At 34.7% G+C, this 26659-nt stretch overlaps 1 protein-coding gene across 4 annotated transcripts in view; it reads left to right on the forward strand.

Moving 5' to 3' along the window:
- PTPRD (protein tyrosine phosphatase receptor type D) overlaps positions 1–26659 on the forward strand; it is a 1875536-nt gene that overhangs the window by 949800 nt on the left and 899077 nt on the right. For all 4 annotated transcript variants that reach the window (XM_074361573.1, XM_074361575.1, XM_074361574.1 and 1 more), the window contains one exon: positions 22351–22384. The gene's annotated coding sequence lies outside the window, so the exon portion shown is untranslated. The remainder of the gene's footprint in view (positions 1–22350; positions 22385–26659) is intronic.

Below are 26659 nucleotides of genomic sequence, written 5' to 3' on the forward strand. Positions count from 1 at the left end.
CATACATATACATACATACTATATATAGTATATATATAGTGTGTGTGTGAGAGAGAGAGAGAAATAAGGCGCCTATCTTAAAAATTCATAAAGCTGCACTTACGCAGTTTTACAATAGAATCCTCTTGCAGTATCTTCACATGTGTGTTCTCATTAGATTTTTGAACAAAATATTATGTATAAAATCAAGCCTTAGTGCTTATTAATTACTTATCTGGAAAGTGTTTTTATCCTTACCACACCTTTTCTACTTATTGGAACAATCTTGCTCACCAAGTAAAAGCCCAAATTAAAATGGCTCTTCTGTCGTATCTCCCTTTAAAGCTCCATGCAGAACTAATACTTTCTTTCTGCATACTCCTACACCAGTATGGTTTAAACATACTTTCATTACTGCTAATAAAATTATAGACTTGATTTCACTTTGAGCCCTCAAAAGCAAGGAATATATTTAATCCAACTGTGTACACCCAGCAAGTGGCCAAGTGAATGAGTCACTCAAGTACACTTTGATATAGACCTGGATAACACAAAGCCAATGGTATATGCACCATCTTACTTGTAACAGCATCCTTGTTTTACAGATAAGAAAATTGAGGTACAAAAATAGCTAACTAACTTGTAGAAGTTGCATGGCTTATAACTAGAAAATGCCACATACTAACCTTGTTCAGTCTAATGTCAGAGTCTCCACATTTATGACTGCCTCTCACTGCAGATTGATCTTCAGATAAATGCTCTGATTGTTAAAAACAGAAAAGTGCAGAAGAAATTTGAACCATTACACAACCAGTGAGACATGGTTGTTTTCTCTGGTATTGGTTGGTCTCTACTTATCTGACTATAGCAGATTCATTTTAGGCAAAACAAATTATAGCCTATGAATGACCATCAGGTTGGCTGAATAGAAAATACAACCTTCCCAAGGGGTGAATGAATCCATTCAGTGATTCATTATTAAGAATTTCCTTTGTGTTGAGGGCTGTGCCTGGGACATAGAAGCAACATGAAAGCCATTTTGATATGAAGGACTTGCTAACTGCATGCAAGAATTTGAAAAGATTCTCTTGTCCAAATTTAAGAGAAAGATTTTTAGATGAGAGGGAGATAACATCAGGTCTCTGGTTTTCAGAGAACTTGTAATGGAGGAAACTATTTTTTAGAAAATTTTGATGCATAGGAAAAAAAACAAAGAACATTCTAGGTAAGGCAAACAATTCAAGTGACAATCAGAGATAGGACCTAACTGATTTTTTTCCCCTAGTTGGAAAGAGAGTTGGAGGATTTATGTCCCTTTCCCAGAATGAAATGTTATCACATTAGATTAGAATATGTATGTCCAGAGTGTTTTCATATTGACTCTTTCTTTAAATCCTCACACAATTTCGGAAGAGTGGGCAAAGCTGACATTTTTGTTCTCATTTTATAGATGAGGAAACTTCGTTTCGCAGAGGTTAAATGAATTCCTAAATTTCAGTGTTTTCTAAGACAGAGAAGAATATTATATAGCACTATAAATATATGTCACTTCCAGATAGTTTAATGTGCTTTTAATCAAGTTTTGTAGTGAGTATAATTTTTTAATCCAATTTTCCCTCAGGATTTTTTCAGTGTTTTTCCCTTCCCCTGTGAGTCTCTGATAGCAAACTACTTGTGATGGCTAATTAGAAAGTATGAACTCGATTTTTCTAGGAATGGAGGCATCAAAACTAAATAGTGCCCTTCTTAGCAAGAAGAACATGCAGCTGTTTTTGCAGAGATCCAAAATAAGTATGTTTTTGGTAGAATACAAACCTCTGAATTTTTTTTACTACAATCTGCTGTTTGCATGTAAAATTGGAATATATTTTAACATAATGGAAAATTATTGATGTTTGTAGAGTAAATCTATATCAATCTGAATTCATTTTAGCCTAGACTTTAAGATTAAAACTTTAATTTTACCAAGTAGATTAGCATCCCATTTAAATTTTTATCTGTGACAGCTTTCCCTAAGTGCCTTAAAAATGACAGTACTTTTTATGGTTGAAGTAAGTGGTGCTTGAAAATGGTTGTCTCACGTTGCCCTAAAGAATAGGGTAATAGCCCCATTCATCCCCAAATTGAAGATTATGCTTGGTAGCGAGGGTGGGCAGTGTCAGATTTTTCTTCATCTGTTTGCTTTCTGATCTTATTTGATCTAAGTAAGCTGTTAGTGGAAATCCATATTAATTCTCAATGAAGGAAAATAGGTAACTGTAAAGGGAACAGGTAACATACTTATTTGGGGAACAATTTTATTTAAAAAAGAGTAAATCTTTTCCCAGAGAATATCTGAAACTTGTGAGACAAAAAAAATGCATTACAGGGAAATGAGCACAGGATTTGTACCAGTATGAACTGGTTTAGGGCTTTGTTGTGCTACTTACTGGGTAACTTTGAAAAGCCAGTGGACTAATCAGGATATGAGTTGCCATGCTTATCAAATGGGAGTGGCAGCAGTAGATGGAAGGAGTGAGACAAATAGGTAATGGAAGAGAAGCATTCCTGGGAGAAGGCCCAGCCTATAAACATCCCGGAGAACAGGGAGAGCGTGTCGTGTAGCCGAGTGCTGTGGACGTGGACATATAGAATAAGGCAAGGAATGATGCTAGAGGGGAAACAGAAGTCCATTGATTTAGGGTCTTAACCGCCACACAAAGGAATTAACTTCATCCTGACAGCAATTACATTTACTTAGTGTTCTCTATGTTAACCAGTCAGTGTGGTCACTTTGCATACATTATGTTATTTAATTATCATAGCCTCCCAATGAGGAAACTGAGGACCAAAAAGACCAAAAAGTTCATGAACATAGCACATACAGTAAACGGAAGAGCCAAGATTTGAATCCTGTTTTGCCTGATCTTAGAATTAAGACATCCATTCAGAGCTCTGCATTGAGGAGTATAACCCAATAGTGACATTATCAGATTTTCTAAGAGAGTGTCCTCTTAGTGTGGAGAGGAGAACTGGTCTGAGGAAGGAGCCTCACTGGAGACAAAGAGACCAGTTGGAAAGCTGGTGCAGCCATTTAGAAATGAGAGGATGGTGGCCAGAAGTAAGGCAGAGGCAGTGCAATCAAGAGGTATTTAGAAGATAGAATCAGTAGGACTTAACAATTTATTAGGTAAAAGTTGGGGGTGAGGGTGGAGAGAGATAAGAAAGCAGCTAGGATTTTTTTTTTTTAATCATTTTCCTCCGTCCATTCTCTACCATAGCTAAATGTCTAAACTATTCACTATTATCCTTGTAGATATTCTACTTGTCTTCTGAGTCTTCAATTATGTTATTTCCTCTGCCTGATAAAGTCTCCCTATCCCCCAACCCTGCTAGCTGTGACAAAGAAATCCTACCCCCTTACTTTAAAAGGCTTCTTTTATTCTCCCAGTCTTTAGTAATATCTTCCACTTCTAGAATCCTCATCTCTGTTGAGCATCTCTTGAAGAGCATATTGAGAACTCCTTGTGTATTTTATTTTTTCACTTCAAATTTACTGGGGACAAAAGCTGTGTCCAGCTATTCCTGAAAGAGTTATCTGATGGCTTCTTGCACAGAATAGGTGTTAAATCAATGTCTGTTGAGTTTGATTACTTACAGTCTCTTCCCAGGAAGTGAGATCCACTAATTTAGTAAGTATTACAATGCACGACTCCTAAGTCATCTCATCAGAAAGGTCTTCTTGAACTCCTGCCTAGAGTACTGCTGTGCCTCATGACCTCTTTCTTTCTCTGTTTCATTACTTTGTTTTATTTCCTTTATAATACTTACTACTATGTGAACAAGACTGGGTATATAATTGGCAGAGTCCAGTGCAAAATGAAAATGCAGGCCATTTGTCAAAAATTACTAAGAATTTCAGGAAGGCCACTAATTAAATCAAATTTGAAGCCTTTTTAAAGGCAAGGACCTCTGTGATTGCACAGGTCATATATTCACGAGCCCAGCCCTAGATATGAAATTATCTTTAAATTTTTTGTTTGTTTCACATCTTCCCCCTTTCCGTTAAAGTCCAGAAAAGTAGTGATTATACCCATCTTACACCCTGTGACTAGAGAAAAAAAAATTAGCTTATAGTAGCTGCCTAAAAATTACTTGTTTAATGTAATAATAGCTTTAGATAGGAGTTTCATCTTTTGAAACTTTTGATGGCAGTTGTCCTGACAAAAAACCCTTTCCTTCATGTAATTTTACAGGATGATTCTGATCTCTGCTATATCATGTATCCAAGAGATGATGACAGTGTTTTTTTTTTAATTAAAATCCAACACTTGCCATGTTGAATAGCTCTAATTATCATCCCTAGGATGTGTCCCTGGATTGAATGGCCCAGGAAGACTCAATTACCATCAATCCCTTAAGGCAGTCCTTCTCTAAATGTATTTGAGGTTCTGTAATAGCCAACAATTTTAAGAATATTACTACTCATTCTAGTCAGTACCTATTTTGTGACGTAAAGACCTTAATTCTCCATTCCTGCCAATCTTGCTTCTTTCAAAAGCATTAAATTAACTTTTATGAAGGAAAAGAAAAAACCTGACTGATGGCAATAAGAGGTTAATTTAAGCTATTGTTTCTGTGACATAGTGCTACTTCACAAAGTGTAGTAACTTCATCAGATGAAATTCAAAACTTCAGGGAAAAAGAATTATGGCCTTTCACGCACTCAGAAATCCTTTTTGATCTCAGTGTATGTGAAAAAGATAATTGAAGAGTTTGGATTGTCCTTTGAGAAGATGTAGAAAGGTAGTTTGAATCCTATCAAACATTGTTTTAAATAATAGGAAGTGAATTCTCAACAGAGCTTTTCAACCCATTTCTAAAATGGGGATGGGAGGGGCGTATTAAGGGCAAATTCTGTTTTTCAGCTTTATAAATGTGGATTAGACTCCTGAAGTCCAAAATTGTGTTGGTATTAGTGATTATATCACTACTTAGATAAACTCATAACTAAACTATAATAATGAAACCTGTCATTTGTCAAGGGCCCATCATGTGACACATAGTATGCTGAACTACTTTAGAAATGCTTTCTAATTTAATCCTTATAACAGTCTTAGAGGTAGATATCCTCCCTTCTCTCCCACATTTTTACATATAAAGAAATCAAAGCTTAAAGAAATCAAATACATTGACTGAGGTTGCAAAGTAAAAAAAGGATGGAGCCAAGGTTGCAACCAAATTTTGTTGGAAAACAAATATGTAACATGACTATCATAATGGTAATCTGAAGAGATAGTTTATATCTGGGGCAGCTTCTAAGTTTGCCTTATTTTTCTGAGAGTGATGAATAGCCTTGTAATAACTAAAATTCTGACAGCATAGTCTAGTATAATAAGGTTCTGTTTCATTTTATTTGTGCAAACTGCTTTTGTTTAATTACTGACCAACTGAATGGGGAAATATGAGTTAAAACCAAATGTTTCATGGTACTTTATAACTTGTTTGCTCAAAATAACCTTTTCCATCACAAACAGGTGCGTAAAGTTACTGCTACATCAACATGGAGTATCTAATGCATGTTGGTATCATTTGAAGTGCATTGCGAAGCCCCACTGATGAAACAGTATCCCTCAACTGGTCTTTCCTCTTCTGAAATATCTTCAGTGGGGTTCACTGCTCTGTTTTAAGGGCATTCTGTTCATAAGTTTTTAGAGAATGCAAAAATGATCCCAGAGATAGCTAACACTTGCATCGATCAGAGTCCATTTATTAGATTACGTGATCATCAAAAATTTGAAGACATGTGGCAAAATATACCTTACTTTTGGAGGATGGCACGTAAGAACCAAGAAGTTGGCAAGATTCTCTGAGACTAATGAATATAAGAAAAAGCATATTTAAATGGGTAAAGATGGGTGTGGATGAAGATAAATTTGAGGGTGGAAGTCAGACTTGAAGTGAAAGAGCCTAAACCTTTTTCCTGAAGTGACTAGGATGGGATGGGGGCTTTGACAAGAGTAGCCCAAGACTGTCAGAAATGTGGAGGGAGATGACTGAAGAAGGGAGTAGATCAAAGTAGTAATACTTGCACTGGGGAGATGAGAGTCTTTATCTATGCCCAGACCTGTGAGGCCTTGATGCCGAGAAGGCAGCCACAGCGACTAGTCTTGTCAATGGAAAATAAAGTGAAAGGAAACCACATACGTAGAAAATTAATCAATGATGCAGTGGGTCAGGGTGTTTGAGGTGCTGGGTAGTATACTCATCCCTTGCTACAAAGCCACAGATACCAAATTTAGGGAAAAAAAATTAATATTATAACATGATGAAGTAAGATATTTACTAAGATATGAAAGTAAGTCAAATATCTATTAATAAAACAGAAATTGGTTCTAGGTAATTCTGTCCCCCCCGAAAATGTAGTATCTGCATGATTTGGGGGTAACATTAAGTCCCATCTGAAATTTAGCTGTATTATCTCCCTTTTGCTGTTCTCTTTGCTTGTTGGGATACTGAGGTACAGCAGGAAGAACCAGTGGATTGTGTCAGAAAACACAGATTCACTATGTGGTCCTCTTATAATTCACTTACCTTCTCTTGGCCTCAGTTTCTTCACCTGTAAAAGAAGAGTGTTGCTTTACTGGATTTTTAGGTCCATTTTCCATGCAGGGTCATCAGCTCATTATAAATTAATGTTTTATTTCCTTACCTAGAGAACCTTTTCAAACATGCACATTTAATTCCCTCGGGATCTTTTTTCTGCATAGTGTTGACATTCTTTTGTGTTGTTGTGAATTCTTTGGTTAATGTAAAATATTAACATTGTCATATCACGCGGGGGTTGTCTGCCCTCCCCATTTAGATGGTAATGAAAGTTGTCTGCTTCACTCCTATTAGCAGAAGGCTAATACCCCCTTTCAATTTGGTAACGTGTGATGATTTAGCTCTCATTTTAGAAGCGTTAGCAGAAGGCATTTCCACTTCAGGTTTAATGATAGTGATTCTCGTATAGTAAATGACACTGGTGTGATATTCTGTACTTTAGAGAAAATATAACAATTTGTCTGCTTTTGTTTAGACAGTTCTAGATATTGATGATGATATCTGTGGGAATTATTTTTACACAAACTCACAGAAAGTGTTCAAAATTCTGAAGAAAATAGCGTGTTTGCTAGCTTAGACATTATTTTGTATTTGAGTGTTAATCTTATAAGGCATAATTCCATGAGACCAAAGTCTTTGTTTTCATCTCTGCCCTGATTACATGAAAAGGACGGGCAATGCCACATATCCTCAGGGATTTTACTGTGTATCCTAATGCATTATTGGGAATTGAAAAGGAACACAAAATGTGTCCGAGTCTGGAGTTAAATTTTTAATGTATTTCATTTCTGTTTTGATAGAAACTCACCTTATGGTTCATTTCTTTTTCAGGTTAATGGTATATTTATTTTTACAGTCACATACATGCGCGCACGCAAGCGTGTGTGCACGCGCACACACACAAAGAGGTTTCTTATCTGTGGTTAAAAAAAAGTAAGCACATATATTTGGCCTACTTTTCATTTCACTACAGCATGCACATACCTCCACTTATTCTAAGCCCCAATTTAGGTCACTGACCATTATCCAGTCAGTTTGTCACAGCAGCTTCTCCTCAGAGCATGATGATGGTTACAGAACTCTGTTGATTATGTTTCTTATGTGCATGAACACGAACATATATGCAGGCATGCATTCAGGTGGGGGGAAGGTCCCTGATGTGTGGTAATAATAGTTTTAATAAATGACAGTAGAATGCTGATAATGATTCAAGCCTAGAGAGAGTATGTTTGTGTGTTTGTAGATAGATAGATCGATCAATCGATGGATGAATGGATATAAAAGTACAAATTCAATTAACAAGGATCATAGTTGTTTTATGGTGTCTTTTCCGTAATCAGTGATTCCTAGATCTCCCTGTTTTCCTCTCATTCTATTATTTCTTAACTCTTTTACCTAACCATTTAGGTTGTCCCTTACCTAGTTTCATCCTAACTTAATCCTACTTTTCTCAATTCTGCAGCTATGGTTGCTGCGTCCCAAAATACCCCTCTAGCAAGTCAAGGGTTTTTTTAACAAGGTTCTGGTGACTCTGCATTTGGCTCTTCGTATATTTTATTTTAATACAGATCATATGTGTGGATTTCTTCCCAGTGTGGAATTCTTGTGTACTTTAAATTTGTTTGTGCTTAGAAAGGGAGACAAGGAAAAAATCCAACTTTACCTAGACATAGGAAACAAAAATATGAATTTTGAATGTCAATGACATAAATCATCTTTCTTTTGACATACATGTCTACAAACCTCTTATTTTGGTACACATTTTCATTGATTGCTGAGTTCAAATCACAGAACTAACTTTCTTTTAATATAATTCCTGCTTGTGATTTATATCAATGCTGTGTTCTGAATTTCAAGCACCCATTACTGAAATACCATGTGGACTGAATGCATATTTCAGTGTATTGATTTGTGCCTGTAACCTCTGGTCTAGAAGCCACTTCATTTATCTAAACAACAGATGCTGTCTCTAAAGAAATCTAGCACTTATTAAACTTGTAGAAGACCGCTTAGTGAACCTTATTGTAATTTTCATTGTGCTATATTACTTCACAAATATGTCTGACAGCAGATTTTTTTAATGAGTTTTTTTTTAATATTTTCATATTTCCCTCTTGCAGGTAGCAAAAGATCAGAGTCAGGGAGGCCAAGACATTATATTTCAATCATTCACAAACTTTTAAATAAAATCTTTGATTTGGAACCAATGTTAGGCAGAAGTTTTTTGTTTTTTGTTTTTTGTTTGCCTTTGACTATATCAGGTATGCTGAAAATAAAATATTTGAAACCTTAGGGTTTTTTTAACCTGAAATAAAAGTTTAGATATGGAATAAAATGTCTGGGAGCCAGTCATCTGGTAAATTTGAAAATCAACTTGACTACCTAGGAGTCTATTAGGAATTGAAAGTAATCAGTCCTGGGCTTTTGTATTATTTCTTGGAATGTAAATTTTTCTACTTGCTGTATCTGCTGATTCTCCCCCATATGGTAGATTCCTTTACTCCTTTGGTTTGTAATTTTTACATTGTGAGCTCATCTTCAGTATGGGGAAGCACTGGAGCTCTTTATAAAAATATTATGTGTTCTCTGTTAGTTATGGCAGTCTCTCACATCTGTCTGGAATCTGTTTCTATGAACTCACAAGATACTTTGCTGGTTTTAAATTAGTTTAGTATGACTTTCTCTGATTTCCAAAAAGATTGTATTCAACACTGCTGCATATTTCAATTGGTAAAGGATTGGTAATGGACCATACTGCTAGTAGTTTCTCAAAAACACATTTCCAAACTTGAAGAAGCTCAAAGCATGATTCAGATGTATTAAAAATGACCTACAGTCAAAAATGATAAGTTTAGTGTTAAAATGTAAATTAAAAATTGCTATTGGATATTGCTGCAGATGACAATATATGTGACAGTAGTAGAGAGGTGCATACAATACTTTCATAGGTAGAATAATGCTGACTCTAAAAAAAAAGATACTGTGGGAATAACATACCGAGACAAGTTCAGTACATTGAGATTCATCTTTGTATTGAAATCAAAAGACATAATTTGATAATCATGCACACTTATCTTGACAGATAGGCAGGCATACTCTAGAGTGGAGTACAGACACATTTCAGAAAATTTATACTTATAGTAACTATGTCGATTCTAAGTTTTGGTCAAAGAAATTACAGTCTCTGGCTTTCTTGATAAATATTGATTTGAAAGCCCTAATTTTGGGATATGAATGTTACCAAAAAAATGTCTCTAATGAGACAGATAAAATACCAAAATTGAGAAATTTTTATTACTTAGAAAGAAATACTTTAAAAATAGAGTGACAAGGGGTAGGAAACACAGTATTACTGAAGACCTATTGTGTGTCAGGCAATGTGAGGGTATTTTATGTTCATTTTTTTTTTCCTTAATCCTCAAAATCACCCCTTTTTGCAGCTGAAGAAACCAACCCAAAGTCAAATATTGGTAAGCATTGGTGTTGATTTTCAAACTGGGCTCTTTCTAAAAACCCTCAGTGTGTTTTTTTCCTTAATAGAATTTTTTTTAATATAATGCAGATGATCCCCAACTTAAGATGGTCTGACTTAAGATTTTTTCACTTTACAATGGAGTGGAAGTGATGGGTTTTCAGTAGAAGCCGTATTTTGAGTTTTGATCTTTTCCTAGGCTAGCAGTATGCAGCATGATGCGCTCTCATGATGCTGGGGAGGGCAGCCAGCAGTAGCTGCTAGTCAGCTCTGTGACCATGAGGGGAAACATCCCATACATTTGCAAGTGTCGTATACCCATACAACCATTCTGCTTCTCACTTTCAGTGCACTATTCAGTACATTACCTGAGATATTCAGCCCTTTATTATAAAACAGGCTTTCTGTTAGATGATTTTGTCCAACTGTAGGCTGATGCAAGTATTCTGAGTAAGGTAGGTGAGGCTAAGCTAAGTAAACGTCTTTTCAGTTCACAGTATTTTTAGGTTACTGATGGGTTTATTGAGACATTAACCCCATCATAAGTGAAAGAAGATCTATACCTTTTTTTTTTACATTTTATCACAGTATTTACTAAGAACTAAGCAGAAGCTGATGAAAATTATTCTTTCATTTTCTTTCTTAAATTGGAATGAATCCTCAAATTGAGAGTGATAGTAAGACTAGGTTTTATTATAATGTTCTAGGACTCTGAACAAATAAGCAATGCAGGTATGAATCTGAATAAGAGCACATTTGTAAACACAACACATATATTTTAGAATCATAGATGAGCAATATGGGTTGGAAAAAATTTCTTGTCATACTTTAGATTTTCTTAAGTGCTTTCTTATAAATGGCTTTGTATTTGTTTTTGATTTTTCTGAGTCAGTTGAGTGTAGTCCCTAGCTGATCCAAAATTTTAAGAAAGGGATACCCAATTTGCACATTCCTTTTGCTGTCAGAATATTAAAAAAAAAAGAAGAAGAAGGAAACATGAGGAGCTTAAGTAATGATTCTATCAGTGCACTGATACAGTAAATTCCCTCCTTTTTTTTTTTTTTCACTTTCTCTACTGCCAATGTTCTTTGGTGGTTTTGGCTCATAGATTTACGGCCCCACCTCTAGGTAACAATCTACAAATAGTATGCTAGTCTAACCTTATGTGAATAAAAATAAACATTCATCTGTTTCCTCCAGTATTTATTTTGAATTATTGTACTATAAATTATTCTACATATCTAACCCAAATTTCACAAGACAAAAATTATGAGAGGGATAGCAGTGTTCTCTTATCATAAATGTAGTAACATAATCCCAATGAATACTTACTGAATGATTGGTTTTTCTAAGAACTGGGCTGAGTTTACATGTGGTATGTAGTCTGTTCCTTGCACCAATTCTCTGAAGAAGATACTCTGATTTCCCAGTTTCAGATATGAGGAAGTGAAGAAACTGAGCCTGAGCAAGGCTGAATTACTTAAAATAATCACGAAGTTAATAAAATGTGAATAAAATAAGCGGGAATAAGTGTGTCCCTAGAGTGTGAAACAGACTTTTTAATGTCAGAACTCATATTCTAAATAATTTTGTTATACCAATTTGCATTTTTTTATTGTAGAAAAGTTAGAATAAGGCAAAAAAAATTCTTGTATCCCACCACCGCCACCGAGAGGTAGCCACTATTATTTCACTCAAGTTGTATTTTCCGTGCAATTGATGCTTAAGTCTTATGTATCTATATCTAACAGAATTGTGTATCACAAAACATGTGTTAAGTGTGTTTATAGAACCATTATTCATAATCATCTTAAAGTGGAAACAGCCTAAATCTCATCAGTTTAACAGATGAGTAAGTCACTGTACATTCATATATTGGAATCCTATACAGTAATGAATAGAAACCAGTGCCATATACATCATTGTGGTCGATTCTTAATGAACATGAGATTCAGTAGAAAAAGCCAGACACAAAAGCAGACATCCTCTATGATTCATATATTCAAATTTCAGAAATAAACAGGTCAATCTATGGTATTTGAAGTCAGAGAAGAATGATATAAACTAAAATGGAGATGGGGAGAACGAAAAGGAGAGATAGGAAAGGTTAAACAAGAACATGAAAAAAATTTTTTTTATGTGGGTACCAAAAGAGAAAGAGGAGCCAAGGTTGATGCTACGATTGCAAATTGGAGGGTAACAGGAATAACACAGTTAGGTAAAACCAGGAGAAAGACTGCATATAGGGTAAGAATATCAACTTGAGTGGTGGGCCTCAGTGGTGACAGTGGACTGTCTAGATGAGAAGCCCCCTGAAAGCTGAAGTCATGGTAATGGATAAAACTGTCTAAGAAAAGAAAAGAAAAAAATGCCAGAATAATAACAATAAGATGAATTTAGGATCTTGGGCATTTCTTATTTTCTGAGTTGAGAAGAGTTAAAGAGATGCAAAAAAGGGAAGAGAAGAGATATTAGAGATATTAGAGAAATACTAGACACAACAACTGGAAGAAAGAAGAAGGAACATGAGGAGTGCTTGATTGAGCAAAGTTCATTGCATTGTGCAAAGTTCATTACAGTATTCACAAGCTCACTCTGTGCTTAGTTTATCTAATCTGCACCAAAAAACAGTATTTTATGAAATAAATACCATTGTTATTCCCATTTATAGAAGAGAGAACTGAAGTCCAGAGAAATTAAGAAAAATTTTAGTTTTCTCAAGAGCACGCAGTTAGTGAGTGGCAAAGTCTTGATGTAAATCTAACCTTTCTAGCTTCAGAGTTCAAGTTTTTATTTAGCATTACAATAGATAAGACACAGAAAAATGCCTTTGCTTTAGGAGGCGGTAAAGAAAAGAGTTAACAAGAGAAAGTCATTAAAGAATTTCAAAATCAAGGCACATTAATTGAGACTTTGCAATCATGTGTTTGATAGTCATCAGATTGACCTCAGGCTTCCTCTGCAACAGATGTAAAAAAAAGAGTACAAGTGAACGATAATGGGGATGTTTTGAAATGGAGAGGAAAGAGTTCACATTACGTTATTTTTTTTAAGGTCACTGTTCCTCATCCCTCTCCCCTCTTATCTCTCCTAGAAACTTACACATTAATCATTCTCCCTCTGCGACAACTCCCTCCTTAAGTATCCAGTTTGGCAAAATCTCTTTTATACTAAAACATTCTCTTTCAATTCTACTACCTGCTTTATGCTCTCCCAGACATGCTTTAATCTCCTTACTTCTGGGAGTGGTATAAAAAGCTAAAGAGTATATCAAATTCTTCCCCTTATCCTAACATTTTGGGATTATTCGAGGAGGGGGTTGGGCTCCATTGGAAAAATGAATGAATATTGTGAGTAGGAGTCCTGATTATAGCAAAAAGGTAGAACTTTGTATAAGAGTAGATGTTATTCACAGAACAAAGGATATGCCAAGAAAACAAAGCAAATTTTATGGGGAATATTGGACCACTTACCCATGAGTAGGAATCAGGGGCATAAGAGGTTAAGAGGACAGAATTTGTAGTTAGAGGAAAACATGTATTAATTGTGGGACACACAGTGGAGAAATGGTTAGGAAGAGTAGACGGAGATTCCAGTTAAAGTATTTGCATGTTTGTAACGTTTCCTTAGACTTCCACCAAATGACCAGATTCTTCAGCTCTAATGTGAGGAAACTGAACAGGCAGACCCATGGACAAACCGAGGGATGCTGGACACCAGGAATATGTGTATTTGAAAAAGATGAATTTTTACATTATGGATTTTCTTGTTCTACAGAATCAACAATTTTCTTAATAATACTTACTCATTTTTCAATCATAAAACTTTGTCCTTCCATCTCTTCCTTCTTCTATTTATTAAGTTTATTTACTTAATTGAATGGTACTAAAGCTCAGTGTTTAAGTTTGATATTCTAAGATTTCTCCTCTAGAATAAGAGACAATAAAAAGTCTGATTTCAGCTGTCCCTACCCCTCCCACACCCCACCCCAGATTAAGGCAATGGCCTGAAAAATGATTGGTTCTTTCAATGCAGTGGCAGTTTATAGAGAATAATTTTAGTATGTTTAAAAACATCTATCTACCTAGGTATGTGAACATTCTCCTTGAAATCCTGTTTTAGTTATTCAGTCTTCTCAGTATATTTTACTACTCTAAATAGAATGCAAAGGTAAATTTTATGTTAGCACTTCATATTCCAAAGCAAAGTTATCCAAAGAATTCATTTTTAATGTACATGAAAAATAATAGCAAAATTAGGTGGCATATTTGCTAGCTTTTTTTTAATAAACAGATTAAATGTGCAGAAAATATGCAAAGCTCTAGTGTTAGCAATGTGTTAGCAAATTAAAACCTATCTCAAGAAAGAGAAAAGCCAAAGGACAAACATTAATACAATTTCTAAAAGCTATATAAAAATTGTTTTAGTATTGGAAGAAAATAAAATTAGATAAAGACATTGATGAAAATGGAGGAAAATGCATTTTGTTTAGCAACTGTCTCCCCAGAGTTATAGGATAAAAATTCAATTTTGCAACAACCATGTTAAAGTCCTTCAGAGAGTGTATTTGTTCATGGCTTTATTTTGCCTTAACAAATAATAATGTTGCATAAACCTAAACTATAAGTTTGCTAAAGCATAATATCCTGAATTTACAATTTTATTAATTGAAACTGAAACAGATTTAACAGATTTACCCAGGCCAAGTTATAAAGCATGCCCTTAAGCAAGACACTGCCTGTGATATTTGTTTCAAGTCTTGTCTGTGTACATAGTTCCTTTAGAGCTAAAGGAATTCTAATGATTTTATTTCATCTACTGCTGTTACATGTTTATGTTGTTACTTTGCCTGCAGCTTCTCTGGTGATTGGTAACACTCAAAAAAGCTGAGAGTCCAACACCTTAATCATTCTTTTTAAAGAAGCCGTCAGATTTTCCTTGTTGCTCAGTTACAACTTGGAAAAAAAAAAAAAAAAACAGGATCAAATAAAGTAAACAGAACAATATTAATGCAACTGCATTGTGTATTTGTTATATTGCCTTTTCCTGAAATGTATAAGGAGAAACAATATCATGATGCCATTTTTTTTTTTTTTTTACTACAGAAGTAATCTTTGGGTTTTAGATTTTGCAAGAAATTGGGACGACATGAAGGAGATTGTAAGAAATGCTTCGTTCTGGAATAATAAAGAGCTGGTTGAAATTGATAAATCATTAGAGTGCTACTATAATGTTAAGAATACAGAAATGCTGGAGAAAGAAACCTATTTTTATGGAATCTAAACCATAAGGCAGATGAGGCATGAGACAATTTTGTTCATCAGGGCACATAGCACATAATGTGGCATTAAGTAGAGACTTTATCAATTCAATCCTCTCTAAATAAACCCTACAGAACTTGTTTGTAATTTGTCTTCAGTTCTCTCTCTTAATATTGGGATTCCCTGGGTTATGGTCTAAGCCTTCCACTCTTTGCTGCTGATACACTGTCTACTTTATATTCCATAATCTTCTCTATGACTGATTCCCAATGTGTATCTCCAGCCATAACCTCTCCACAGAACTTACACATCCAACTTTCTCCTTGACATGTGTACTTTCATAATGAACAAGCACCTCAGCATAATATGGCTAACATAAAATCACCACAGCTGATGCATACATACTAAACCTGCATTCTCCCCCAGTCTTGCCCATCTCAGTAAAGTCCACACACATATACTCAGTTACTAAAATCCCAAACCAGCAATTATCCTTTAAAGGTTGTTTTACCTACTACCCACTTCCAACCCATGAGCAAATCTTGTTGACTCTACCTTCAAAATATATCCCAGATCTATCCAGTTTTCTCTATCTACATGTATACTTTAGTCCAAATCCCCATAGGTTCTTACCTGGAAAGTTTCAAAACTCATCTCAGTTTTTTACTTCTGCCCCTGCTTTCCTTTTTTCAAAGTGATCATAGGCATGTTTAAAACAAAATCAGTGTCACTGTACTGCTTAAACCCATCCAGTAACTTCCCTTTGCCCTTAAGGTATAATTCGAACTTCATAGCAGTGGCCTCCATGAGGTCCCTGATCTGGCCCCACCTAGCTCTCTAACTTTACCTTTCACCACTTCTTTCCTGTTTGCTTGATTTCAGTTACATCGGCCTTCTTTCTGTTGCTTGAATATAGGTTTGCACATAGCCTTATGTGTTCCCTTTTCCTTTATATAAATTTTCTATCCTCCTATCTTGAATGGCTGTTTTATTCTGTGTTATTGAAGCCTGGCCATCCAATCTAAACCATTCCTCCCCTGAACCACATCACTTGTTTTTGTCTTCATTTTGTTTGTTGTGTGAAGTTATTTCAGTCTTTTATTTATCTACTTTCTCCTAGTTTTTCTCCCCCTTGCCTCTCTATGCTACAGAAATGTAAACAGGAAACGTCCACGTGGTTACCACTGTATCCCTAGTGTTGAGAACAGTGCACAACATGCAGTATGTGCTAAAAATATATTTGAGGTGGGAGTAATTAGGTTTATTTACTTATTTATTTTTAGAGGAGGTATGGGGGATTGAAATCAGTACCTTGTGTATGCTAGTAAGCATGTACTCTATCACTTGAGCTATACCCTCCCCCTAAAAATATTTTTAATAAATGTTAAAAATATTTCTTTAATGAATGAGTAAAGAAAAAATTAATGAATAAATTGCTTCTTATTTTAACACTATTTTGTCATTTGCTTTATACTACACAGTTGTTGACTTACTGGATTTATCACATGGTTGAAATATTTTTCATAATGTAAAGTATTTAAATAGGGAAACAAGGAGCAAAGGCACAATCTTTTTATGGAAATGCCTGAAGGTGTGTAGAATGACAAGGCAGCATTTTCAAAAGCTGAGAGGAAGAATGGACAAAAAAAAGGAACAAAATGTAAAAATCTGTAGACATTTATATACTAGAGACATGACTCATACCAGAGGCTAGTTGAAAATCTAGGGAAACCAACAGTCCATTTTTAACTTGAGACTGTGGTGGAGGGTGGATTCCTTGGTTTTGGGACTTGAACTTAGGACTTTCAGTTTTAAAATCAGGAGAAGTTGGCCACACTACATGAAACTAAGGGCTTTTCCCCTTGTTGTTTATATTTTCAGTAATCTTTCCTTCTTTGTCTTTTCTATCTCCTTCTACAAGTACAAACCTTTAATTTTAAAACTGAAAGTACCAAGCCCTTAGAAAACTATAAAATAGGTTTGTATGTTTGGGAAACATCAGACAGAGAGAACCTGTTATACTAACCTGTTGTATGGTAGACTTGGAAGCAGAATAGTAGATGCCACTGGCGATAGCAAGGGAAAGTGATTAGGAAGGGTGATACAATTCTTGGAAGAAGAAGGAGTGTAACAGAATTTCTGTCTTTAAATAGTGATTCAGTTCATTTATATCTTAAGAACACAACCTTGAGATGGCATAGGTTGTTGAGACTATCTGGACTGTACATGTCCATGTACATGTGACTGAACCACAGTAAGCCCTCTCTGTAAATTTAAGATTCTGGAGAGTGGTGCAGATGTCTACTCCTCTTGTGGCCACCCAAGATAAGCGTGGTATATAAGTTCCCTTGCTTATTAAAACTGTCACCCACCAGTCTGAACTGACTGGCCTCTTTCTTGGTCTCTCCCAGCCCTCTGTGTATGGGGGCCAGAGTCACATATCACCTGCGGAGCTCCTAAGGTTGCAAACCAGTAGATTTATTATGGTTACTAATGTATTAGTATTTATTTATATCATTTTGTTTTGTGCTTTTAATTTACCCAGGTATTCCTATGCATAATATTTCTCTTTATTTGTCCTCTTTTTTTTCCTACTTAATCATTTTGGATGACTTCTATTTTCCATTTTTTACCCTTAAGTTTTAATACTCATACCACACTTAAAGTATAAAGCTAGTAAATATCTTAAACCTTCTCCCAGATAATATAAAACATTTTAGAACACTTGAATTAAAAACTCTCTGCCAGCATTCTGCATGTTACAAATGTCCAATGTCTTCAATCATTTTTGTTTACTTTATCCCACATTGATTGGGGTATACCAATTGATTGTCAGTTACTAACATTACTATATTATCATGTTTTTATCCAGCCAGTAATACATAGATTTCCTCTGTTTTAGTTTCTTTATTCACCATTCTTTCTTATCTCTCTCTCTTATTATTGTTTACTTCTTCCTACATCATATCCCTTGGATTATCCTCAGTAAAACTATGTGGTAGAAAGTAATGGCTTTTTTCTGAAATATCTCTTTTAACTTTAATTAATAAGTTAACATATAAATAGATAAGGCTACTATTATAAGTTATTTTCTTGTAGCACTTTTGAGATATGATTATTCCGTCTTACATCTTCGCTACTTTTATTGAAAATTTTTCTGTAAATCTAATTTGCTCCTATTTAAATATTCATTTCATCTTCCAGCTATTTTAAAGTTTGTATTTATATGTCTTTTTGTGATGTAGGTTTTATTGAATTTATCTTGTTAGACATTCATTTAACTAATCCCTGAAGAGAAGGAGAGAGATAAAGAGAGAAGGAGGGGGAGAGGGAGAGAGGGAGGTTTGCACAGATTTATATAGATTTATAGATACAGTTGCAACTTACAAATATGTGATGTCACAATTCTTGAATATTTTTTCATATATTACTCTTTTAAGATAACTTCTCATTGTTTTTCTGGTTCCTGTTAGACGAATGTTGGACCATTTCTCCCAACTTTTTATGTCTCAAATGTTCTCTCATCACTTTTTTTTTTCTTCTGGCACCATTATGGATAATTTCTTCAGTTCTATTTCCTGATTCTTTCTTTAGCTGTGTTTACTATATTTGTTTATTTACTTTGTTTCAATAATTATATTTTATTTCTAAATTTATAATTGGTACTCATGGAAAACTGTTCTTTTAGGTGATATTTTTGTTTCTGTCATATATGTTCCTTCCCATCTTTCATTTTGAGTAATTTTAAAATTAGTTCATCATCAGTGTTTTGTAATTCCACTATATGAATATTTTTGTGTTTCTAATCTTGCTGTTTGATTCTTTTTACTGATTCTCACTCAATATTTACTCATGAGTTTTATAATTACAGATTTCAGCTGATGTTTAGTTGTTTGTATTCTCAAGTGTCCTTTCTTGGGGGTTTACCCTTCCAGAGAAGTTTTGAGATTTAATGAAATCAGGTATAAACCCAGGAATACTTTTTTTGTTCAATCTTCTCAATGGAATTTCTCCATCCATGTCAGTAGTACAAATTCAAACTCCAAACTTATATGAGAGATTTTCATGAGAGACATTGTAATCTCTTGTCCTTGGAATCCCAAGGCTCTTAGCTGAGATTGATTAATGTTCCAGAGAGCCAAAAGTTCCATACCAAAAGTCACTCCATATCAATCATTTTCACTTTTTTCTTTAATCTTTGGCCACTTATGTTCTCCTTAATATATTTTTCTCAGTTCGCAATTCAAATACTATTTGTTACTTTTTATCCAATTTTCCAAAAAAATTTTGTAATTAGATTGTTGTTGGTTTATAGTATCTGATGCATCTTTTTGACCAATATGAAACTACTTTAACTTTTACTTTTACTTAGGCTCTGTAAGTAAAGATAAAGAACTCACAAATGAAGATGACTGAAGTAAGAGTTATTTGTATTTCAGGAGGAAAAGAGTAAGGCCTAATGTTTAGCTTTTCTTTTTTAACAAAGGAAGTCTATTCTGGGCTTTGGCTCAGAGGTTGTTAATGCAATATATGTAGAGAGGCTCAGTCATCAGAGTGCTTGTGTCTTGATTCCTTTCCCTGTTACTATCATCTTCAGTCACTTCAGCTTAAGTCCTGGAATTGCTCAAGACTGATGAATGAGGACTAGAGATTTAGTATGAAGAAAAGGAAATGCTAAGAGAAAGGCAAATCTGATGAAATTAAAAAGGATAATCCCTCTGACCACTTATGTATATATCCATATCTGTGTATGTATGTGTGTGTGCATGTATATGTCAAAGACAGAGAGAGATACATATGATATGTATGTATTATATACACATGCACGTGCTTCAGTGATATTATTGGAACTCAAGAATTTCATTGCTAAAATGATTTCCTATGCCGAGAGTGGGTACCTATTTGCATTTGTTTTCATAATTATTTCTATAATTGGTTCTACAAGTAAATGCAGAAATCACTGCTTATTCTTACCACCTGCCTAGTACAGATATACAAAGAAGGCAATAATACATATTCAATTTATTCTTCACTTCATTTTCTAACAAATCATATGATCACTATATTGGAATGATATCCAACTTAGTATTCTGCTCCTGCATTCAAACACTGGGGTTCTTTTATAAAAAATAGATGTCCTTTCTGAGAATTAAATGGTCAAATATGGAAAGGCAAATGGCTAATTGTAAATGTTATTTGAATAAATTTGCATATTCAAGGTCTTCAGAAAACTTATTTGAAATATATATACATATAGGTGCATGTGCTATCCATAGATCATTTTATTTGAGATGACTTTATTCTCACACTTGTACTAGCATCTCTAGAGTCAAAACAAAAGTTACCAAGTTTTTGATAGGGTTTCCTTTCTTCTCTGTCAATTATTTATCCACTTGGTAAGTTATCTGTTTTATTTAAAAGGATTTCCATATTTTATAGATGGCATTCTAAGGACCTGATGAAAATACAAAGAAAAAAAGGGAATGGAAAAGATACTTTAAAAAAAAAAAAAGAAAAAAGAAAATTTGGATCAGTAAAGATAGTGAATTAGATAGATGAACATGTTAAAAATTACAGATCACTGAAAATAGTTTATGCTACTAGAATTAGAGGTTTTGATTGATACTGTTTTTTGGCAATTCCAGTCATGTGAAAGAAAATCTTCAATAAAATAGATGAATAGATAGACAATTTATAATCATCCAGGGAAAAAAAAAACTAATATGAATAATTGCAAAGAATTGTTTGTCAACTTTTTCAAGCCTTGAGTGATTGCGGGCCCAGAAGATGAACAAAGGATGAGGCATAGTGAGTGTGTAACACACTTGTGTGCTTCATATAGGTAGAGTCTGACCTGGGGTCATTCACTTACGACAAGGCCATGTTCTCATGTCATTCTACATGGAAAGGTAGATTTGTTTTCCCTAAGATTATTCTACTAATATCAGTTGTGCTACTGCGGTGACCACACTAATGATTCAAGGGAAAATGTGTCAGTGTTTTTCCAAACACTAATTTAGAACATACGCCGTGCTAATAGAGGTCCAAGAAGTATTATCACTTTTCCATACAAAATTCATGCCTAACAATAAAATGGTTCTTGAATCTAAAGAAAAGAAAAAAGAAAATATATTCCCATATGGTAGAAAGCCTTTAAGAACTTGCCTAAAAAGGCATTTATCGGTAGAGGAAATTTTCAACTTGAATTCCTTACTTTATTTGTTCATGACACTAGAAAGTTGCATTCATAGTGGACATTACTCCCCCTTTATAATTAAAGCTTTCTTAGGTGAAACAGCTGCAATGCAACTGTACTTCTCTCTTAAAGGTTGAAAGATAGACATAAGGTACAAAATGTGCTGGGAACACCTAGAAAAAAGGTGATTCCTTCTCTGGGCATCAGTACAAGCTTCATTGAGGAGACATTCATTGAGATGGTCCTAAAGAATGGGTAGAAAGAATAGTGAGGTAGAAAATGAGGTAAATTTAAATATTGTTTTTTTAAAAAAGAAGAAATAGAGATAAACTTGAAAGGTAGAATGAGGATGTGCTGGAGAAGTATGGGAGGAACTCTTAGGTAGAATAGGAGCAGCTGAACACTATGCTACATACTTCAGCTTTTTGTTTTGTATAGACAACAGAGAATTTCTGAGCTCAGCAAGGTGATTTATGTGGCATTATCAGAGCTATGTATTAGAATAAATATTTCAAGATTATGTTCTTGCCAGAACGAAGTTGGTACTATACAGAAGACTGTATTTCTGCCTACCTTTTAAACTTGAACATCAGAAGAAATACTGTAAAAAAAAATATATATGCCACTATACATATACAAAAGATTTTGAAAAGCAACCAGTTATCTAACTTGGACCCAGACTGTTGGCGATGAAAGATTCATCTGAAATAACTAAATGGTTAGGTCAAACAAGGTATCTATATTGCTTATTTAATGTTGCTTCTGTAGGTAAATTTACAGTATTTGCTTTTAAGATAATTTTAAAGTTTTGGCAGTTTAAATGATTCTAGTATCAAAATATGTTTTTGTTGTTTCAGATGATGGTGCCTGCCAATTAGCTGAACTGCTGTGGTAAGTTGATTTTTCTCTCCTCAAATCTACTTATAATGTTTTTTGTACTAAAATTCCAAAGGATGTATGTTGTTTATAAAATCTGTAAAAACGTGAACCTGGACTAAAAGTCAGGTATGTTATAGAGAAATCTGTGTGTTTTCCCCCCCCATGGAAATAACCCTTCCCTTTTTTCTTGTGAACTGAGCCAAGATTGGAAATCAGAATGCCTCCTGTCCACATATGCTAAGAACCTAGGAAGGGCTACAGTTTTCCAAATGTCTTCCATTTCACATGTGCCATCTGCTTGCCCAGAAATGACCTTGAGGAAACACACACATGTTCATGCTATCCAAGGCTATCCAAGGCACTAGAATTTCTTTTAAGGAAATAATTTTTAAGTAGTTTAAAATTATATAGAAGCTTGGTAAGAAGAAGCAGATGTTTTCCTTTTCTCCCCTCAATTTAAGGGGGTGATAATGATCCTGGTCATGATGTATATATAGGCTGATTTTCATTTTTCCAGTTTCATGACTGATTACGTCCGACTTTGTTTTTTCTTGAATCATCATATTGGAAAGTAGAAATTGAAAGACAGTTTTCTATCTTTGTTATGAATATTCTGTGGCTCCGTTTGGGGATTTCTTTTGGCTAATATATATGGAAGAAGGAGATATGATATTAAATGTTGTGGAAAATAGTAATGATAAAATACAGGCTATGATGGTGAGGCCTCAAGAAAGGAGTGCTGATAGAAGTTTTCTCTGGCAGTTCATTAGGCATTTAAGATCTTTTGTTTCTTCTTTTCAATTAAAACAAAGAATTTGGTTTTCAACTACGTTATGTCAGTGGAGATGGTTGTTTTCAGAGGCTTCACTTATTCACACTGTCAGTCAGTTACAAAATAGCATCTTGTTACTGTTTAAATAGTTACCAGGAATATTTCATAGTGTTTATATTGATAGTGAAACATCCAATACTTATTGACACAATTATGTATGGTTTCTCTATCATTCTTAAAAGAAGTGAAAGAAGAAAATGAATTATTGTCTTAACTTACATAATGGCCTTGGATTATTATGATTATTCATTGAAAAACTAAGATGAGTATGTATAGTTTGTATCAATCTAAGTCATTTCTTGAAAAGTTGGTACCCCTTTATCCCAATGTGGGAAGAGCAAACTCAGTATATTTGTGGGTTTTTTTTTTATAATACTGGGGAACCGGTATTTTCATGCATTCTCTTCATTGTCAGACTTAAAAGGAAATGACAGTGCATCAGGTTGTTACCCATTTTACTTCCTTGACAGTGTTTTAGTTTAGAGTAGATGGAGAGAAACTTTCACTATTTTTGTCTCTTATTCAACTGCAGTAAAGGAAAGGTTATGACAGAGTGACTTGTATTTAGCATCCTGCCCCACCCACAGACTAGACTGGTAAAATAAGACTTGGCCAGAGAGACAGGTGGTTGGGAGGAGGATGACAGAAGTTAGAGGATGTAAGGAAAGTTTACCAAGAGTTTGAATTAAAAACAGGAATGGCCAACTGTATGGTGTGCTTTAAGGGGTGTAATTTAGGGATAAACAAATGTTCAATAAAAAGAATCAGTGAGTCTTACTATATATTAGTATTTCTCACTCTTTAAAGTGCTTCAGAATCACCTGGGCTGTCTTGTTAAAATGTAAGTCTAATTCATTAGGTCTACACTGAGGCCCAAGAATAATGCCAAAGCTGTTGGTCCAAGAACCATACTTTGAATAGCAAGATATTATTTAAATCTCTTATTCTGCCTTGTCCTACTTGAGGAATTTCAGTTGACCTTGCTTTTCAAGCATTTGATGTGGATTTGATTTTAGTGTTTCACTGTGTAAAGATCAATCTTAAGATTAGAGACAAAAATGCCAGTTTTAGTTCAGCCATGCACAAAGCAAACTGGATCTTGCTAGCTCCAAAGATCTGCTTTCCCTCTTCATTAACTCATTAATCTATGGTAAACTGAGAAGGATTAAGGAAAGTCAATCTGATTTTGTCAAATAATTTTCAAGTGAATGAGATGTAAGATTTTACCCCCCCCAAATACATATATGTTCTTTTAAATATTGCAGTCTATTCAAAGGCAATCGTATCATCACCCTGCAATAGTCAAATTATAAAAAGGGACAAGTGGTCATAGGGCTGGAGTTCTAACCATAATATAAGTAAACATTATCATTATTGCTGTGCTTGACAGTACTTGACTTTTGCATTGAAAATGTAGTAAGATATCTCATTGATATTATGAATATTATCTGGTCTAATTGTTAAGCTTATTCAGATTCCAAGGAGATTATCAAGAAGGCAGGATAGAAGTCAGACTAGGCAGAGTGGGTCAGTAACCCTGAAAAATAAGCCCAGAGGACCTCATCCAGTGATGTAAGAAAATGTAAAAGGACTTTCTGGATCCTGGATCCTGGATCCCTCTAGGAGCCTGGAGAAGAACCTGGAAGAGACATTCTAAAGTCAGTCTCAAGTTTCTTGCTCTTTTTTCTCTAGATGAGTGTGTCTCTGCCCAAACTGCATGTCAGAATCACCTAAGAAGTTGAGACAAAATAGTTAACACCTGGGCCCCCCTCAGAATATTTGACTCAGAGTCTCTTAGGTGGAGCCTGGATTCCAAAAGTTAATGCCACATATTCCTGGTGACTCCATGGGGAACTGGGGTTGAGAACCAATGCCTTATATTATGGCCTGAAACTTGTATTTTAACACTGTCTCAAGTGTTGTTGATGTTACGCTTTATGGACCCCACTCTGAATAGCAAGGGCCTACCAACTGCCAATAAGTTTTTCCTCATATTCTAAGAGGGTCTGTATCACTTAGGAGTAGTTACCTTTCTCTAAGGGTAAGGCGAGAGAAGGGAGAAGTAGAAAGCAGAGAAGAGACATCCGAATAGCATGTGAGGTGGACCCTGGGTAGAATATTCAACTCCCCTCTGTGATTGGATGTGAAAGGTAATAGAAAAATCCCTGTACTCCAAAATAACTCATCTAATCAAATGATAGGGTACTTGAACTTGAACTGTTAAAATTAATTGTATTTTAATACTTTCCTAACCTGATTGTGCAAACATTATCCTTTGGTACAATTGTTACAAATATATAGAGGATTAAAGGAAAAGTGTGAAGTGGCCAGGAATCTGAATTTTATTAATTATCAAAGATCATTCTAACCAGGAGTGGAGCTTGGAGCTGGAACCTCCACTTGGAGGTTCAAGACTACATACTGCATTCCTTCCTGGATTTCCTTCTGTATACATGCATGTTCTTCTTCTTTAAATTAATAGTTTATATATATTATTCCATGTATCAATAGAGCTCAATATACCAACAAAATAATAGTAATAGATACCAGATATATATTACTTATTATTTGTTAGGGACTCTTTCACATGCCCTAAAAAATCTTAGCTAATGTGTACCATTGTTATCCTCTTTACATGCAAGGAAACTGGGGAACAGAAATCTTAAATTTCCCAAGCTCACATAGCTGATAAGTGGTAGAACTGGGATTCAAATTCAAGATTTTCTACCCCCAGAATCCATGCTCTGCTGAACTACCAATCAACTGTCAATTGATTAATGTATTTAACGAATATTTCTGGTGCATATTCCAAGCATTAAGTGCTAGGAATAGAGCAGTAAATACAACAAAATATATGCCTTCATGGAAATTCCTTTCTTATGGGAGATGTGGGCTCTTGTTTTTAGAACAGCCAGCATTAAGACTTTGTATTCATGACAAGAAACATGTGTTCAAATATGGACTATTCAGTGCACTTGCTGAGTGTCTTGACAAATCTCTTTAGTGAACTAATGAAATAAAGTGATGGCTTATCTAAATGAGTTATTTTTATTACTTTACATGATCAATGACTATAACAAAAAGTTGTGCAAGTATGTATGGGTTAAAAATATTTTAGCTGAAGAATATGGATTTTCATTATTGGAGCTGACACAAGAGCATTATGAAAGCATTAGGTATCAGGACAGTGTTCATGGCAATGTTAGCAGTGTTGGTATTGGTGGTGGTAACAGTTGTAATGGTGGTGATGGTTGAGATGATGAAATTGATGGTAAGAATTACTATTTATTAAACACTTACAATGGCTCAGGCATTGTAGTAAATTCTTTATGTTTATTAATTACTTTATACCATCACACAATCCTACAGGGTAGTATATTATTCTCTATACTGTAGAGCTGAAAATGCAAGGATTAGAAAGCTTAAACAACAAGCCCAAGTTGTATAGCTAAACA

Source organism: Camelus bactrianus, chromosome 4 (assembly GCF_048773025.1).
Source record: "Camelus bactrianus isolate YW-2024 breed Bactrian camel chromosome 4, ASM4877302v1, whole genome shotgun sequence".
Lineage (NCBI taxonomy): Eukaryota > Metazoa > Chordata > Mammalia > Artiodactyla > Camelidae > Camelus > Camelus bactrianus.